At 45.5% G+C, this 19,632-nt stretch overlaps 1 protein-coding gene across 2 annotated transcripts in view; it reads right to left on the reverse strand.

Moving 5' to 3' along the window:
- PLPPR1 (phospholipid phosphatase related 1) overlaps positions 1-14,768 on the reverse strand; it is a 252,725-nt gene extending 237,957 nt beyond the window's left edge. For both annotated transcript variants that reach the window (XM_066256635.1, XM_066256634.1), the window contains exon 1: positions 14,453-14,768. The gene's annotated coding sequence lies outside the window, so the exon portion shown is untranslated. The remainder of the gene's footprint in view (positions 1-14,452) is intronic.
- Positions 14,769-19,632: the final 4,864 nt, after the last annotated feature.

Consider the following 19,632-nt stretch of genomic DNA (forward strand, 5'->3'; position numbering starts at 1 on the left):
TTTTAAGTGGGAGGAGACGAGATAGAGAGACAGATTCCCACATGCACCCCAAACAGGATCTACCCTGCAACCCCCTTCTGGGGCTGATGCTTGAATCAGCTGAGCTATCCTCAGTGCCTAAGGCCGACACTCGAACCAGTCGAGCCACTGGGGAAGAGAGAAGGGGGAGAAGGAGGGGAAGAAAAGCAGATGGTCGCTTCTCATGTGTGCCCTGACAGGGGATGGAACTTGGGACTTCCACATGCTGGGTAAATGCTCTATTCACTGAGCCAACTACCAGGACCTCAAACTCAGATATTTTTATTGAAATCTTATACTTTCCACTACGTTCCACCATTGCCAAATGATTTTTATGTTCTCTTTCAAGGGCTGGGGTGGGTATGGGCTGCAAAGTTACTGGGGATGGGTGCAGACCGGGAGTCATGCATTAAGAATTAGCAGCAAGGGCTGTCTAAAGTCAGCAAAAACATAGACAGAAACAAATGCAAGTGAAAGGGACTCTGGACAAAGGGGAGAGAAGATTGGAAAATTGTCAGAGGAGACACTGTCCTGGGTAACGGCCATACAGAACACCTGTTACAGTAAAGTTGGTGTTTCCTTTTCTGAAATAATAGAATGATTCTTTTTTGTTTATTTTTAACCATATTTAAATCACCTGCATTTATAAAAATATTGCCCAGGTAATTATAACTTGCCTAGGCAATTATAATTTGATAAAACTTCCTTTTGGTCAAAAGTAGAGTCACTTACAGTCATTTCCTGAAGAAAAAGAAGAGGGCTCAAGTTTTTCCTGTAGTTCTAGATGTTCAGAAGCAGGGTGCTTGAAAGCTGAAGCTACCTTAAAAGTAATGTACTATTATGTTTAGTTTAGGATGGGGGGAGGCAGGGGGTCCAGTACCTGGGAGAGAAAAATAAAGTGAGGGAAACCCTTGGTGAGTAGATATTTCCTTTTGCTCTAAACAATGGGTGTAATAGGCCAGAAAAACTCCTTGACAGGAAGTATCCTTGGGTGGTCTGTACACGTCCCTAAAAGAACAAGATGAAGAAGATTCTATGTAAGTGCATGGAGTCTAGGGAACCTACCAGTGCAACCAAGGAAATGAGACTAAAAGCATGTATTTAACCAACAGTGATTAATAATGTTGTCTTAATGTTTGGGAAAGTCATACATATTCTTCAGTTCCAAAGCATTTCCATGAAAGTGCAATAATGCAGAGAGAAAAAGAACTGAGATTTATCCTTCAAAGCTAAGCTTCAATGTATATATAATCAAACCCCGCCATTCTCCCAGCTCCTGCTATGCTTCCAAATTCCGCGGTTCGCGGGTCAGCGGCAACTGAAGGTGACCCAACAAATTTTAGGGGTTACCAGGATAATGAGTCAGACTTTCAGCTTCTGGGTTTAAGTCTTCATTTTTATTTATTTTTTAAAGGAGGTTAAAGTATTATAGAAGAAAGAGTAACAAGCCAGTATTTTGTTTTTGACTAATATGAATCTCTGGTTTTTTACAACTAAAGCTTGGCATCTAAGTGGTTCTGAGAGCTATATCAGCTCTATGTCATGTGTGTAGCATAATGAATAATAGTTGCTACAATTTCCTTAGTCCTTATGTTCTCCACTCTGCGTTAAGGCAAGTAATTTATTTATTCTTTACAAAATTTCTGTTGGGAGAAGGGTACTTTTATCATCTCTGTCTCACAGATGAAGAGATCTCAGACTTAGACAAAGAGTTTGGCCTGACAGCACAACGCCAGCGAATGACAAAGCAGGGACTGGAACCCAGCTTCACCTGGCTACACAGTACAGGCTGTGCACGCCCCACATGATCCTGCCTTCATAGCAGGAAAAGATAATTAGAGTATTTAAGAACCAGGGTTTCATTTATGCTCCCATCATGGAGAAAAGTCATCTGTTAGTATAAGGAAGGGTTTGTGTTTGATTCAAGTTGGCAGCTAAAACGCATTGATTTTGGAACACATTCCTTCAGGTTCAAGATGGCAAGAAGCGAAACAGGAAAATCAATCTCTGCCAACAAGTTCATAGAACACCCTCCCTGGGTAATGTGGGCACCGTCTCATCTCAACGCCATAGTCAGATTGTTGCTTAACTTCAAAGTGTTACTAAAATTGGAGACTATCAAGCCAGAGAGGAGGGGAACGTGGAGCTTAGGCAGAGGTTAGATGGGCAGGGAGGGGTATGAGCGCAGGGAGGCAGTCTCTGGAGCAACTTGTGGGGAAAAATATTTACATTAAGCATGAGTTTCCATTTTCTAGGAATTCATTGCTCAAGCTCATGTTGGGAAGTAAATTCCCTAGTTCCCTCTTCCAGATGTGAGGGTTGTTTTGCAGACCAGTAGATATAATGGAATCAGCACTGACTTACTAATGGGATAAAAACTACAGCCTCTCATCTCAACCTCTCCAGTCCCCAGCTGGGGGACCCTGGGCAAGTTGCTTAACCTCAATGGACCTCAATTCTCATCTGGAAAAATAAGACAATAGGAATAGATTAACACAGACATTCTGTGAATCAAGGAAAATTTACAGCTGTTGCCGTTCATTAGGTTCAAATTAAATCATCTGATTACTTTATCTCTTCCTAAAATGCAATGGGCTGGAAAGCACATGGAACAGTAGGTGGCTCCTAGGAGGCGCTCAGAAAATATTTGTTCACTGGTGGTATCTACAAAATATACACGAGGACAGATGGGCAAAGGATCCTAGGGTATGCCAGCTCAGCTCTGTTTTAGGATGCAAAATAGCATTCCTCCTTCTCATACAATAGTAATATTTACCAACGGCTTACTAATCCAAAGAAATTGCTTTCATTTGGAGTTGTAACTAAAAGTACATGGTAAAATAACAGGTAATGGATATTTCCACCTTAAAAAAAAATACAATAAGATATGTAAATGTTACCAAAACATTAAAGAATCAAAACTTTGAAGAAACACACACCAAACAAATTCTGGTGCTTTTCTGGGGAAAAAGTCAGAGCAGAAGTATGACTGATTTTACTTCTACGCCAGGTGCTTCATTACATCTGCATTTCGTACAACACTGTAGTCCATATAGAATAGGTTCAATCAGTTTGGTGATTGGTACAATACATACTCTAATTGTTCCAAACTAGCCTGGCCACATGTTGTATGTCAGCCTGTGGAAAAAATCCCAAAGATTTTCTCAAACCTGGAGATATTGCTTTGCTTTTCACAGAAACACACACACACACACACACACACACAGAGAGAGAGAGAGAGAGAGAGAGACAGAGAGAGACAGAGAGAGAGAGATCATGATCATGTTTTTTCCAGCTAATACAAGTGTGAATGAAAAGGTCTTACTTTTTTTCCCTCGCAGTTCCTGTGACCCCAGGGAGCAGGCTGCGGGCTGATTATTGGAGTGTTTGAGTGTGGCTTTGCCTGGAAGCGATAGCCACAAAGGTTGGGAATGGGGATAATGATAAAGCACCTCAGCTTGCAGAGCTCCAGCTGAACAGCACTCCTCTCCACCAGATTTCATTTCTTGCTCATTATATCCGATTTCACTTGATTATGCGCATTATTAAATTTAAAGTGTTGGAGGTGGGGGTCACAACTCCATGCTATTCATCAGAAACACCAATAAAAAGAGCGCCCAGAAACCCTTGACCGTCGACCGTACACACACATCACCCCTCCCTGTGATGGGTTTGCTCCAGTAATTATGATCACCTTTTCTCCAGTCTGTGTCTGGGAGCATTGCTAGCACACTTGATGCCATAATGCCCAAAGAAAAAGCCCCTTTCTAACTGTAAAGCCAGAAGCCACGGTCACCAGCACAGTGGCCTGGCCCATGCAGGTTCGCATTGGATTCAAACAGTCGGTAAAGAAACAATGGAGCCAAAAACTGATGGGCCTGGGCCATCATCTTTAATCCTAGCTTGCACCCAGCGGGCAAGTAAAAACACACACTGGGCTCCAAAACCCACTCACATTCAGTGCTCACAAGGCTACTGACTTATCCAAGTTTCCTAGAATCAAAGGTTTCTAGCTCATCAGACTTTATTCACCTCTATTCCCCATCTCCTTCCTTCTCCCTGCACAAACTCTGCACAAACTGCCCTCTCACTCAACACTCCGCCATCTTGACTGCTTCTCCTGGCCTCCTCCACATGGCCCTTCTCTGCTGTCCTCTCTGTTCTCTCCTCTAATGATAATCTCAGGAACCAAGAGCGCAAGCTCCTGTTCTGCCCCCATTTTATAGTGTAGAAATCAAAACCTTTAATCCAATATACAAAATAGGGAAGTCTCTAATACAAAATCACATATCTGAGTCATGATGGGATTGTACTGCCCCACATCAAAAAGGGTGGAAAAGGCTTAGTCCTAGAACCAAGCCCCAGGCTACAAGGATTCTGCCTGCCCTGTGAATCCTCCTCCAGCACCCATGCAGGTTCGCATTGGATTCGAACAGTCGGTAAAGAAACAACAGAGCCAAAAACTGGTGGGCCATCATCTTTAATCCTAGCTTGCACCCAGTGGGCAAGTAAAAACACACACTGGGCTCCAAAACCCACTCACATTCAGTGCTCACAAAGCTACTGACTTATCCGAGTTTCCTAGAATCAAAAGTTTCTAGCTCACCAGCCTTATTCACCTCTGTTCCCCATCTCCTTCCTTCTCCCTGCACAAACTCTGTACAAACTGGCCTCTCACTCAACACTCCACCATCTTGGCTGCTTCTCCTAGCCTCCTCCACATGGCCTTTCTCTGCTCTGCTCTCTAATGCCAATCCTAGGAACCGAGAGAGCACCAACTGTCCAAATCCAATGCGAACCTGCACGGGCCAGGCGGTTGTGATAGTGGCTGTGCCTACTGGCTTTACATTTGGTGTAGTTGGCAGGATTTGATACAGATCGGCAAAGAGCCACCACCACCTTTGAGCGGTGGAGTAGAGGACTGGCTGCTGTTATGGTTCCCCATGGCTTTCCTTTTGGGGACCATAGGCTGGCTGACTTTTACAGCCATGGGTGAGGAAATTGGGAGCTCCGTGGAAGAGGCTGCCCGGGACCTGCAAACTGAGCAGTAGAAGGAGCTGGAGCAAACATGGGAGAAAAAGATGCTGACCCTGGAGCTGGATGAAGCGCTGGAAGAGGAGCCCGACCAGGTTTGCGAGATTCGCCTGGAAATGGAGCAAATGTTGGAGGAGGATTCACAGGTTCGTGAGTTGCAGATTGCCCTGGATATTGTGGAGAGCCAGCAGCGGCAGGAGGCCAGGGCTGAGGCTGAGGCTGGGTCCAGAGCTGCAAGGTCTGCAGAGCAGAAGGCTGCGGCAGCCCGGGGCTCGAGACCGGCAATGGGAGCTGGTATTTTCAGTTCATCTTTGGAGGATGAGGAGAATCAGGCTGGAGTTGCAATCCGCAGTCTCCATAAGATGAGAGCCCAGAAGCAAGGAGTTCTTGCAATGCTCCTGGCAGGTCTGTGATTTTGGGGACATAGGATGGACGCTATCATGCACTCCAGAGCCAAGATGGAAATGCTGACTGCCATTGCCACATGCCCCTCTTTGGGACAGTGTAAGACCTGCCAGGATGGCAGGAATGAGGGGGGTGGCTGATGCCCCACATGCATGGACTGATTTCCTGGACTATGACCGGAGTGGGCAATGGCTCCTTTGTTAGATGGACTTACAGATTTTGGACAATGTGAAATACCCTGATGGGGTGGGGGGTGGCTTTGCTGGAAGCACTTCCCTGCCCCGGGAAGCTTTTCCCATGGCTAGAAAGAAGGCCTAGGACATTTTGCGCTTTGGGCAAAGTGCTCAGAGACTGATAAAGTGTACCTTTGTGATTGCTGAAACTGTATGATTTGTGCTGTTGTAATTTGTGTAATGTGCTAATTTCCCTGCACAGGGATGCCAGTGGTGTAGATTGTGGGTAGTAAAGTGAGCATAGGGGTGGATTGTTGGGCAGATAAAATATATTATGCTCACTTTGTTAAAGATAGTGCTGCCCGCATAGAGACCCGTCAACCAGGTGATATTAATGTGTGTTGGGGGTGGGCTGTGGGCAGGCAGGATCCTTGTAGCCTAGGGCTTGGTTTTAGGACTAAGCCTTTCCCACTCTTTTTGATGTGGGGTGGTAAAATCCCATCATGACTCAGATATGTGATTTTGTATTAGAGACTTCCCTATTTTGTATATTGGATTAAAGGTTTTGATTTCTACACTATAAAATGGGGGCAGAACAGGAGCTTGTGCTCTTGGTTCCTGAGATTATCATTAGAGGAGAGAACAGAGAGGACAGCAGAGAAGGGCCACGTGGAGGAGGCCAGGAGAAGCAGCCAAGATGGCGGAGTGTTGAGTGAGAGGCCAGTTTGTGCAGGGAGAAGGAAGCAGATGGGGAACAGAGGTGAATAAGTCTGGTGAGCTAGAAACCTTTGATTCTAGGAAACTCGGATAAAGTTAGTAGCTTTGTGAGCACTGAATGAGTGGGTTTTGGAGCCCAGTATGTATTTTTACTTGCCCGTTGAGTGCAAGCTAGGATTAAAGATGATGGCCCAGGCCCATCAGTTTTTGGCTCCATTGTTTCTTTACCGACTGTCTGAATCCAATGCAAACCTGCACGGGCCAGGCAGCTGTGATAGTGGCCGTGCCTACTGGCTTTACACTAACCAAACGGAAGCAAGGTAACACGTGTGCATTGGTATCGCATAAAAATTTATGGCTTTTACACAAAGGGGGTATTTATTTCCTCTGTGTTTGCATTTCTGCTTTCTGTTGTTATTGATGAATAGGAAAAGATAAATGTAGTGTAGAAAGAAAATAATGGCAGGAGAGGAGCCAATGGCTGACTTTCTATCCATTGAATGCAGACATGCCCCCCAAAGCCCTGCACCTAAGGGTTTGGTGACAGTGGAGAGTAGTGGGGAGACCTCCTGTCACCCCAAGCCTCTGAGATCAGAAGGATGATGTGGGATGAGTAAAGGCTTTAAACCCAGACCTGGGTTTGAATCAGTCTCTAATTTTAGAGAGCCTGGTAAGCTAACTCACCTTTCTGAGACATGGTTTGTCCAGCCATCAAATGGGGATATTAATATCTACTCCAGTCTGCTGTAGAAATTAAGAAAAGAGTACATGCAAAGCCCCTTCTATACTTGACAGTTGTACTTTGGATGTTACTTTGTAGCTAGATACCCCTCAAAATTTCTTCCACTTATCTCTTTTTCTCCTTTCCATTATTTAATGCTGCTTTTCCCTCATTTCCTATTTTTTGGGCAGAAAGACAAATTGTTATTATTGTTTTAATCTTCTGGCCTCAAATCTTCAAAATAGGCCAGTAGTGACATAAGCCAAGACCAGACAAGTTGATGGGTAGAATGACTTCCTCCTTTTCTACCTTGGATCTTAAATAACTAAAAAATACAGTATATATAAACAACACACATAAACTTATAAATGAAGACAATCTCTATGTTGTCTGTTAGCCCTGAGACATAGAAACAGATAGACAGACAAGTAATAGAGCTTTTATTCAACTTTATTTTTTTCCTTTTGGCTTTGCTTTTATACTGTGAATGCAATGTTTACTAATCAGCAGGTCAGCCAGATCATGAAACATTTTTTAACAGCCCACATGAATGGCGTTTCCTTCGATACTTTCAATTAGGGCCCATGCCATATGTAGTGTTACTGCATTCTGATGCCAGTGCTGGAAGGCTAGAAAGCATCTTCCCTCCTACTTTGTGGAAAGAGCAAAGCTGGGACCAGTCTGAGGAGAGTGAGACATTCACATCAGGCACAGAAACTTAAAGAGGTGTCAAAAACAAACAAACAAAAAAACACCTTAGTAATCAAGATAAACAATATTTTGATGCACTATTTTAAAAGAATCCAAATTAATGCAAAACATCAACATTTTAAATAAAGATAGGAACAAACCCTGCATTTGCAGGACACTGCCTCACTCAGCTCACCCTGATCCTGACCCTGGATGGACCCTGCATCTGAAATCAGATATTGGGGTTCTGGTCCCAGTTCTCACACTGCTTAGCTACATGGCCTCCAGCAAATCACCGAGCTTACGAGGTTCTCAGTCTACTCACCTGGTTTCACTTGGAAGTCAGATTATGAAACTTCCATTGAAACATTAAACTTGAAAATTCTATGAGTTCCTATAATGTAAAGCTGCCTTGTAGGGGTATAGCAATGACTAAAAAGAGCAAGATTCCTCCACTCAGTCATTCAATCCAAAATGTTTGCTGAGAAATTGTTAGGTGAACAGTACTACGTTAGGTATTAAAAAATACAAAGTTGAGGACTACAGAAACACACCCAAAAAGGAAGCCAACCCGAATGCTAAAAGGTTTGGACAGTTTTCCCTAGAAAGTGACATTCACCTAAAGGACAAGGGAGGTAGGCAGGGGAAGGCAAGGATGGGATTCCAGAAAGAGAAAAGAACACGGCAAAGACCTGAAGGTTAAAAACAAAAATCTCAGTTGGGAAACTACAATAAGTTCGTTATTGCTGAAACACAAATAGGAGCAATGAGACAAACAAACAAAAATCAGTCTTCAATTACAGAGCAATAGAAATAAAAAAGTACTTGGCTGAGTGTAACGCAGAGAGCACTGGTCAGACCGTTGCCCACTCGCTAGGAGACTTCTATATCCACCGGGATTCTATTTTCAAACACATCACATTTCCATGAAAAAAGGGAGGCTTTTAATTTCCAGAGACTGTTGCAAACTTCATATCTGAGGTATTTAGAGTTTATAATCCCTTGGCACCAGAGAGGCACTGTAATTAATACATGTAGTCACTTCCCTGGAACCAGTTTGCTAAGTAGCAAAGTAGCTGTTGTGTGACGCCCATGAGCCTGCAGAATGTGAGGACCAGGCTGAAAGCAACCAAATTTTTGTTGTTGTTTGGTCACATCTCCTCCACCTTGGTCTGCTCCTGCCATAGTCTGTCTGCTGATTTAATTCCTGCACCTAGGAAGATAGGATTACAGCCAGCTATTTATAACCAACCAAAATCTTTTTAAACCAATGCTGAAACACAGTCTCTAGAGTCCCAAGCATATAGTCCAAGCTTGACGTTTTGAACCTCACTGTTGTCAGACATAAGCCCTACAATTTACTGAGCACTTACTTTATGCCAAGCTTCACAAATATGAACTCTTCCAATCATCACAACTGTAGACAATGGGTTAGGGTGATTATCTCCATCTTTAGAGCAGGAGACATTTGAGGCACAAAGACACAAATCAGTTGCCCAAAGTCACACAGGTGATAAGTAAAGCCAAAATTCAAACACAGCCGCTCTAACTCCAGGCTTTGGGTTCTCCGTCACTATGCTACATTAACAAGGTTCAGCACAGGCATGCCCGAGTGACACCCTTAATGTACAGCACTCAGAGACTGCTTAAGTTTCCAGAACAGTCAAGGATCTGAGTTCTCTGGGCGGCAGTAAGCAGCTCAGTAGTTTAATTTTGGGGGAGAAGAATATGCCCCATATTTGTCTTCCACCCATCTTTACACGCTCTTGGAAAAAGGCAGCCCTCCTCCTCTGTCTCTACTCTCCTGTTCTCATTTCCCACACCTTTTGTTCTTCTTAGACACCAGCTCTTCCCATTGTTCCCCCTTGATAAACACTGCATTTGAGGTTCACTGAACCTTCTCTCTTTGACCTTATAACTCTATCCCCCACCAGACATCATAAATGACTGATAGGTACGCCTCGCCTGGATTGCTTCACCTCCACTGCCCACCGAACTCTCTGAAATACGGCCTGCGAGCACGCGGCTGGACAAAAATTGCTTTCTTAATGGTCACCACTGAACTCTTATGCGTCGTCTTTTTTTCAGTTCCCCGCCTTCAGTCTTGTCAACCTCTCTGCTCTTAAAATCATCCTGGTACTGTATGCTTCTGATGAGAGGGGGCAGCTTGTAGGATTAGTAAAATGGGCTTGCAGACCCGATTCTACCACTCGCTGGCTCGGTAGCTTTGGACAGGCGTTGGAATCTCTGTCTCAGGCACCTCGGGTGGCACGGGGATTAAAGGTGACTCCGCTCTGCGTGCAGGCGTTCACAGGAGGCCGGGCAGCAGGTCGGAGGGCACCGGGAATCCTGAGCATGAGTCTCAGGACTCTCCCGTTTTTGCTTTCATGCCAATTCATTCCCACCCTGTCTGCCTGTCCTCGGATACTGTTTCTCTCCTTAATTCCTGAATGTTGCTACGTGCTGTGACTTAATCTTTGCCTTGATGGTCTCCTGCTCTCTCCTTCCTCTCCCTTAATAAGAACAATAGCTGGCACTGACTGTGAAATCACTACGCACAGGGATCTGTGCCGTAGGCTTTCCAGGATGTCCCAGTGTCACCCCCAAATTCACTTCCGTAAAACAGCATTGAGCCTTTCGCTTTTCAGAGCTCAACACTCTCCCCCAGTCCTCTGCCTCAATTCTTCTAGCTACTAAAGGTCACACCCAAAGTGCTCTCTCTGATGACTCCTTCTCTGCCATCCCCTGTAGTCAACCTGAAAACAAATTCTCATGCTTTTGTCCATTCTGACCCCTCTTATTGGGATTTTAAGATTGTAACTCAATATATATACTTAGGTTTGGTTCAGCAAGGGACCCAATTCCTAGGGCTGCATGGTTATGACTGGAACGTGGGTGGTCCAGCCCTCATATCTGGATGCCAAGATGCTATGAGCTCTTTAAATGAGACCCTATGCCTTGCAACTGCCTGGCCCAAGATGATCCTAAAAGTTTGAGCAAAGTACAGAAAATCAGAAAATCTTGACAAGTCACGGGAAAGAGAAGGGACTTAGGTTTACTAACAGCCTACTACGAATCAGGACTTGTGCTGAGTGCTGTTGCTCCCAAGATGGGTTGACAATATAATTTTTTAAATACAGAAAATGTGATATCACAATGCTGCTTTTATATTGGCCCTTCACAGGACAGCTCCTAATAGAGGTAGCCTCCCTGGATCATTTTGTCACTGACCTCCCAAAGGTTGATCACCTTGGAAAAATGGAAGTCTACTATTCTTATGCAGGAATCATCACTTCATGACAGAATTTTCTCATTCATTAACTTAATCATTTATTCAACAAATATTTCTTGAGTCCCTTCCCTGTACCAAGCCTGTGATGAATGCTGGAGGTACAGCTGTAAACACCATGCCTTTGAAATACAGGACCATGAGCTACGCAGTGAATGCTGAGGAGATAAGGCATAGTGAGTATGGGAGCACATAGGAGGCCCTTCTCAGATTAGCAGGGTTCTCTTTCCTCACTGGCCTCCCAGTCATAGCTCCTGCGCTCCACTGCCACTGCCTCCAGCCTCCTCCTTTCACACCTATATGTCCACAATAAGCTCCCTGCCTCCAGTCTCACCCCCTCCAATCCATCCACCACGCAGTTGTCACAGCCTTCTTTCCCTGGTGCATATCTGATCATCTCAAACTTCCCCAACCTTCACATTCTCTCCTCCCCTTCTGGATAAAACTGAAGCCCTTTTGCTTGGGGTATTTCCATTTATACTTGATCTCTGTCTGCCTCTCTGGCCTGATGGTTTGCTATGCCATGGAGCTAGAAGACCACATCTCTCACTGCAGCCACACTTCCAGCTCTACTGTGGTTTTTCTGCCTAGGAAGCCCTTCTCTGTGCCTTGTCCTTCAAGGCACAGCTCACCTCCTCCTCCCTAAGAAACTTTCTTGCTTTTCTTTCCCTCCTGTAGGTGGATGCCCTCCCTTTGTGCCTCCACAGCATCCTGGGCATATCTGGATCCAAACACTGACTTCATGACATTAATTGTTAGTGTCACCCAGTTGTGGTTCATCTCTGTGTCCACCCTCCAGCACCATGTGCTGGAGCCACATGGAGTGGCTTATAGTTACCCTAATTCGTCGGGCATGCTCACAAACTTCCTCTGCCTGGGACAGCCTTTCTTTCCTTCCCTACCTGGAAGGAACGATGTTTTTTAATATGTCTCAAAAATCATCTGCTGAAATCACCCAGGGGAAGAAAAAAAATTCACTTACATCTGTACTATTAGCACTGATTTCCTACAATTATACAATTAATCAGATTGCATCACAGCTCACTAGATACTATATTATGTTTCCTCCTCCTTGAAAACTGGAACTATTTTTACTTCCTTTTGTTGTTTTTTGTTTTTGTTTTTTCTTTCCAGCCTCTAGTTCATAATAAGTGCTGAGGTATGTTGTCTAAATGTGATTAAAGGCCAGGAGCAAGGATGGAGCGAATAGCAGACATGTTAAGAGCTTACAGTAAAGTGCAGAGCTATCCTACCTTTTAATTATTTCAGGTGTGTCAATCTTATATTTACAACTAGATCATAAATTCTTTGAGGGCCAGATTATGGCATACCTTTTTATATGACCTCCAATGCTAAATATGGGCTTAGGTGGTCAATGAATATTTGTAAATACAATCTTAATATAATCAAGTGAATTGAACTTGCAGATGTAGGAAAAGAAAGTAGATCATAAAGAGAGAAAATACAGCTCTAGTAAAAAACAAAACCAAAAAAAATCATAATCTTTTCTTGCCATGTTTGGCAAGAAAAATAATGAGAACATCCAATATGCTAACTGAATGGTTTATAAATATCATAAAAGCAAAGCTGTTTTAATAACACGCATCACTTTCCCAATTTCCTCCTTTTTTTTTTTTCTTTGTCAGAAACTTCCTCACCTTTCATTATACTGATTTAAGAATCAAGGTCTTTCTTTGAACTTTCTCAGTTAACCTCATGTATATCATTTTTTTCCTCTCACTTTGAAAAAGTTACAAAATGTTAAAAATTAAAAAAGGTCCTCAGAGCAGCAGAGAGATGGCCTCCACCTGTCATCTCAAAGTGAAAAGAAACCCTCTGAGAACCCACAGTCACAAGTACTGAATCTCAGCCTCTAGTGTTTTCTTCTGTCAGCATCAGCTTGGTTTCCAGGTTCCCTAGACACTGTTACCAATTCAAAGCTCCTTAGGTAGAGACAAAAATATACCCATCTGCCCATCCCACCTTCCAAGTGTAAACAAAACATCAAGATGGAAACTCTCACACCTGGCACTTTCTAGACTTGTAGACTGGATTTGTGATTGTGCTAAAAGTTAGCCCAGGAATATTCAAGTCTCTTACACTCCAGATGTGATGTCCCAGAAATCTCCACATTTGAGTCCCACTGATGAATGAGAGCCTCCAACTCTAGAAGTAGAAGGGATATATGAATTTCATTTCGGCTGCAGAGCACCTTTCTCACATTCCACCTCTTCCTGCCTTAACTGGCCTCTAGTCAATCCTCTCTTAAATGGCCATCATCTGTCCTTCTTCTATTCGCCTTTGTCCTAATCCTGGACTTCTCACGCGCTGACCCAGTCTCTGCTGTCTCAAAGAGCCATTAAATTTGAGGCAATTCCCAGGTGCACTCTGAGACCCCGCCCCAATGGAGCTGGCATTTTAGGGAGTCGTTTTCCCAGGACCTCTTCCCTGGGATCCCGAAGAAATGTCAGAACGGCGCCTGTCCACCAGCTAGATATCAGGCTGCAGAGAATCTTTCCCACGGAAGAGGCTAAAAGGGAAAACGATAGCCCCACAAAGACAAATAACCCAGAATCCTCTACATATTCCACGTGTGTGCCATAAAACCCCAGGACAAAAATAAAGCCCAGCTTCCCCAGGCTGCAGCCGCTGTCACAGCAGCCTTCGCACAGCTCCCAGTGCTGCCGCCTTGGTGTATCTGAAGACAGCACCTTCCCAGGGGAGGTGAGATCCCAGCGCCCAGCGTTTCTAGGAGGTGATTATGGCAAGCCTTTCAGTAACCCATCATTCATCCGCTCAATGACCCGAGCCTCACCCCGGCGCCTCTGGCACCGGTGCTGAATGAGAAAGCCAAAGGCTACCCCTCTAATTCTCCAGGTGACAACTCCTCCCCACCCCCCACTACGATGCGCCTGGAGTGCGGGGGCTGGGAAGAGGAAAGGATGACAGGTGCCCACGCCTGAGGGAAAATCACCGGCAACGCTTACAGCTGGGAGTGAGAATCCCAACCCCCGCCGAGGAAAGGGAAGGAGTTCTTGGCATCTGCTACCTGCAGGGCGCCCCCGCCCGCACACCGGCTCCCGTCGCAGCCCGGAATGCAGGGTGGAACGGGACAGAGGGAGCCTCCACGCCCCCTTTGTCTCCACGTTTTCCAAATGACAGGGGAGGAAAGTTTACGAGCAGGGGCGGTGTAGCTTTCTGCTGGGTCAATCTGACACCTCGAGGGAAGCGGCCGTCCCTGGGATCTCCCTCTCCCCTGCGCAGCCCCGGCGCCGCCTGCATCTCCACCTTGAAACCCGCAAACTGGGTTTGGGCCACCTGTGCCGCCACGTCCGGCCGGGAACCTGCCCCCTGCCTCCTGCCCGGTGTCCCGGAACGGCCAGCGGCTGCCGGCGCCCCACTCACCTCCAGCGGCGGAGCGTCCTCCGGTGCGCCCTACTGGGCCGTCCCGCTCCCGGGAGCGAGGTGCATTCAGGCAGCGGCCGGGGACACGCTCCTGGGGCTCTGCTGCATTCCGCCTGCGTGGGCAAGCGAGCCGGCGAACGTGCGGCGCGGGTGTGGACGAGTGTGTTTGTACGAGTATGTGTATGTGTGTGTGCGCGCGCGCGCGAGGATGGGGGTGTGCGCGGGATCACAGATCCCCCTCGGCGCCCATCCCGCACTCTGCCTCCGCCTCCGCTTCTCGCTGTCGCTTGCACAGGGTCCAGGTTGCAGGATCTGTTTGTTTAATGAAAGGAAGGAGCAAAAGGCTGGCGGGGAGGCGGGGGGTGGGCGGGAGGGGCGGGGAGGGCGCCGGGCTGCGCATGCTCAGAGAGGGACACTGAGCGCTCACTTGAGCTGAGGCAGAGGGAGGAGCGCGAGCTGCGGGTTGAGGCAAGCGTGACTGCGCCCACCCGAGCCGCAGGGGTTCCAGGGGGTTCCCGGAAGGCAACTGGGAAACCCGACAGCAAAGGTGCGCACTGCGTGGGGCTCCCTGGCGCCGCGGTGCGGGAAGCCGGCGGCAGGTTCCTGGACCCATCCTAGGGGACAGCTTCAGCCGGGAGTCCTGGTAACACCGGGCTCTCCTCTCCGTCTATTTTTAGTGCTGGCTCCGGGGTTCCTGCGCACCGTTCTCCTGCCTCTGCGCTGCAAGGGGCCATGGTGCATCTCCCCAGAGGTGCAGAAGGAACCAGAGGTGCAGGAGGAACCAGAGGCAGCAGGTCTCACCTGAACTACGACGAGTTATCTGATCTGTGCTTCGTTCTTCCCCTCCCAACTTCCACTCTGTGAGGCGCAGAAAAAGACAACTGTCCACTCAGGTCCCCAAACAGGTTTGATGGGACGAGGTAGGGGAGGGTCACACAAAAATCTTCTACCAGAGAACAAAGCAGGAGTGGAAGGAAGGTGAGCCTCAGGGGGCTCCATGCTCACCCTCCTTTGGGGAGAGGGTTGGAGGGAGGAGACATTTGCCCCAGTCAAGAAAGCCAAAAGAACAATAGATCCATTGTCCCCCTTGCCCCAATACCAAAAGAAGCGTTTCTTCTTCTTAAGTGGAGATTCTGGCTACTTGGTAAAGTGGAGGAACTGTCAATGCGAAGAGAGTGCAGTAAGAGAACCTGAGCCCGCTATGGCGACGGGGCAGTAACCTGAGGCCAGCAGAGACACTGGTGAGAGGCTTTGTGAGTGGAGTGGAGTGGAAACTCTTCGGTGAGATTGTTCTATGAGCAAAACAGGCCAGTGGTTAGGACCCATTCAGGGGCTGTCATTTTCAATCTCCTCCCTGTTTCATCAGTCTGTCGTTCCCCCCATTTTCTCTCTTATAGAAGACATACCAAGCAAGGAACTCCCTGTAAAGATATGCCTACTTCCTGTTTACTCATTTTTGGTCCCTCCAGAATCGGACTACCTTTGGTCACCCAGCTTTAGAGAGATAGAAGACACCCTATGCTAGGCAAATCTTTTCCAAGCTTTCGTTAAAGATCACCTCTGAGCACTTCTATGCTATGCAAGTGAGCAGATGCCTTCCTGCTGAACTCTGACCCCAGTCCCATTCATCTTCCCAATAATACCCAGTGACATTAGAACAGCAGGCAATTAGATCAAATCGAGAGAGCACACCCAGAGGAGAGAAAAGAGCATATTTAAATACCACCAACAAAAGCAAAGTTTAGGAGAAAAGACATAGAGGAAAGAAAGAAGACAAAAAAGGGAGGAGGGGAGAGTAAGGGAAAGTTCTTAAGAAGTACAAGTGCTCTGAGTATTAGAGACTGGTTCTTTCTATTGGTAGTTTGTTGAAAGGAGTAGAATTGCAGCAGAGCTTTGCTTGAAGGACGGTGAGCCTGAGTCTCTATGCACCTGGTAAGAGAGATCATGTTCTCCTGAAAGGCAGCAAAGTCTCTATAGTAAACCACTAACAATATTTGGGGCTCCTACTTCCCTACCTATTTTTCTTAGGCCCTCCTTTTGGCACCAGGCTTCTTGGAAGGCATCCAAGACAGATCTGCCTTGTTACCACATTATCCTCGGAACAGTGAATAGTGTTCCCTGGGATTTCAGGGTGTTAGGATTGGCAGGGCCTTGAAGCAGAAAAGCCATTCTCCTACTCTGACAGTGTATAAAGAGGAGGTGAGTGAGGGCTCTGAATCCAAGAAGTGGGTGGGACTTGAAACAAGGAGGCGGGGCAGGGGTAGTTGCAGGTCTCAACTTTGTAGTTCTATCAGTAGAGAGGTACTGGGGCTCTCCTTCCTACTATGGTAAGTGGCCAGTGCTGCCTGGCCAACAAGCACACTCTCCTTTGTCTGCGCCTGGCCTTGGGTGAGGGACGTCCTGTTTATCATCTCAAAGGTACAACAAGGTCAAGGGTAAAGGAGACTTTATAAATCTGGAACTGCAAATAAAGTGGAATCCCTTTATGGTGCTGCTATGAGAGGGTGAACTAGCAGTTCTGGAAGAGATTTTTACTGTTTGGGGAGTGTGAGGAAAGCACAGGGGTCATTAAATGAGATGATGCACATAAAATACAGTGCCTAGCGCATAGCACGCTCTCTGTAACTTGTAGCTGTGTTTATATGGGTTATTAACGTTTTCATTATTATAATTTTTTTTAAAAGGCTGAAGAGATTTTTTTTTTTCCCCTCTCAGCTTAAACAAAACAGATGAAAGCCAACTGCCTTCCAATTTTCCTGCTGGCTCCCTCCATCACCCCCTCACGCATCACCCTGATCGCTGATGTATTCAACTCATGAAATGAAAAGCATGCTATAAAAAAATGTGTGGCGGTGTGAATGGTAAATAACCCCAACCCTCACCCTCCACACTCAGATCTAGATGTAAATGGGAGATAGCATGGTTTTTCATCAATATGCCTCCAGCACATTTTGCCACACACTTCTCACAGAGATTAAAGAACCCCTCCCACCTGACAGTCAGGGTCTCCTGCTGTAACAACATCTACACTGACTCACCAAGCTTTGTATTTTCACCTTTTTTTTTTGGCTCCCTTCTAATTTTAGCTAACTAACATGTTACTCCTCCTAGATAACAGAATGCCCAAAGCCAATTAATATGCACACATCTGCAGATGGTTTTGAGAGAAATTAATGGTAAGCATTTCAGTGGCTGCAGGTATTGTCAATGCTCCTTAAATTCAGATTTTAGATTTATCACTCATCCTCCTACATTTTTACTAAACCAGAGAAGATTGCTATATATACAGTATATGAAATGTATACAAGAGGAAAAACTTATAAATCTATTTGTCTCATTAGGGTGGAATTTGAAAAAATAATTCAAATGCAACTGGTAAGTGTGCTTCATAATTATTAGAAAATGTTCAGAGGAGAACTTATGTGCGTAATATGTCGCCATAGAGTTGTTAGGTTAGTAAACAATCCTAAACTTAGCACCTCTCTCCACCAACAAACAAATCCCGTGGCCTCGCCTCCTATGTTAGTAAAATAACACAGTATTGGTGGTTCTGAAAACAGCTTCAATATAAAATAAAATTAAAAATCCAGAATTAATAAAAATTGGTAATAGACACAGTGTTCAGACCTAAAACTCTCCAAAATTATGGATACTATAGAAATGCCTCAGTTCTTAGAAAATTAAATGAAAGTACTCCATTAGGCTATGTATTACTGAAGTAATATAACAACTCTATGGCGACATATTATGCACATAAGTTCTCCTCTGAACATTTTCTAATAATTATGAAGCACACTTACCAGTTGCATTTGAATTATTTTTTCAAATTCCACCCTAATGAGACAAATAGATTTATAAGTTTTTCCTCTTGTATACATTTCATATACTGTATATATAGCAATCTTCTCTGGTTTAGTAAAAATGTCAAGCTATGATTGCAGGGGCCAAACTAGTGATTTATTACTATAAGTATCAAAATGCTTCTGTGAACATCAAAAAATATTACTAAACTATCCTTATAACCCTTTCCATGGATTCTTATTGTCACACTTAACACATCAAGTCTTTTTTTTTTCCATATCTGACTTGCCCCTCCTGCCCCGGGTCAGTTGTAAGACATTCAAGTGCAGGGGGTCATTTTTTTTTTTTCCTGAAGCTGGAAACGGGGAGAGACAGTCAGACAGACTCCCACATGCGCCCGACCGGGATCCACCCGGCACGCCCACCAGGAGGCAACGCTCTGCCCCTCCGGGGCATCGCTCTGTTGCAACCAGAGCCACTCTAGCGCCTGGGGCAGAGGCCAAGGAGCCATCCCCAGTGCCCGGGCCATCTTTGCTCCAATGGAGCCTCGGCTGCGGGAGGGGAAGAGAGAGACAGAGAGGAAGGAGAGGGGGTGGGGTGGAGAACCAGATGGGCGCTTCTCCTGTGTGCCCTGGCCGGAAATCGAACCCAGGACTTCTGCACGCCAGGCCGACGCTCTACCACTGAGCCAACCGGCCAGGGCACAGGGGGTCATTTTTTTTTTTTTTTTTTTTTTATGCTTCAGGTGCCTCATGAAAGTAAGCAAGTAGTATATGTTTGGCAAATGTGTAAAGAGTGAATGATAAATACACAGCCAAAAACAAATCTCGCCTGGAAACATGTTGACTTTGAGAGACTCCCAAGTTCCATGACCTTGGTACTCCTAGATGATGAAGTCAATAGACACTATTTTTTCAAGGTTTTTTGTATGTGATTATCTAAAAACGGGAGTTGGATGAGAAAGGCAAAGCAGGTTTCTGCAGATAGTTTTTATCCCCTTGGAAACATAAAAATCAAGTCTGTTCTAATTTTTCTGGTTCAGAAAGAGAATGCATTTGGCTCAAAGTGCATTATTATCCAAAGGGTAGCTTCATGCTGGCCAACCTAATCTAGCCAGAATAATGTTTTAATTTATTTAACTTTTCCCCTAAGTAGTATGAAACAGTTGAGTCAATAGTGGTTAGAACTCCTTTTCTCTTCAAACTAGACAATCCAAAAAGCCGGAAGGACCACCCCAGAACCTCACCCCCAGAATTTCTGTTATTACTGGCTTTAGTGAAAGGGGCCAGAAACAGTTAGTTCTGCCACAGTTTGTCAATCACACAGACCAGCCCTGGCACTCTCTTCAGATTACCTTCATTTAAGGAGACCCTGTGTTT

Source organism: Saccopteryx bilineata, chromosome 2, assembly GCF_036850765.1.
Source record: "Saccopteryx bilineata isolate mSacBil1 chromosome 2, mSacBil1_pri_phased_curated, whole genome shotgun sequence".
NCBI lineage: Eukaryota > Metazoa > Chordata > Mammalia > Chiroptera > Emballonuridae > Saccopteryx > Saccopteryx bilineata.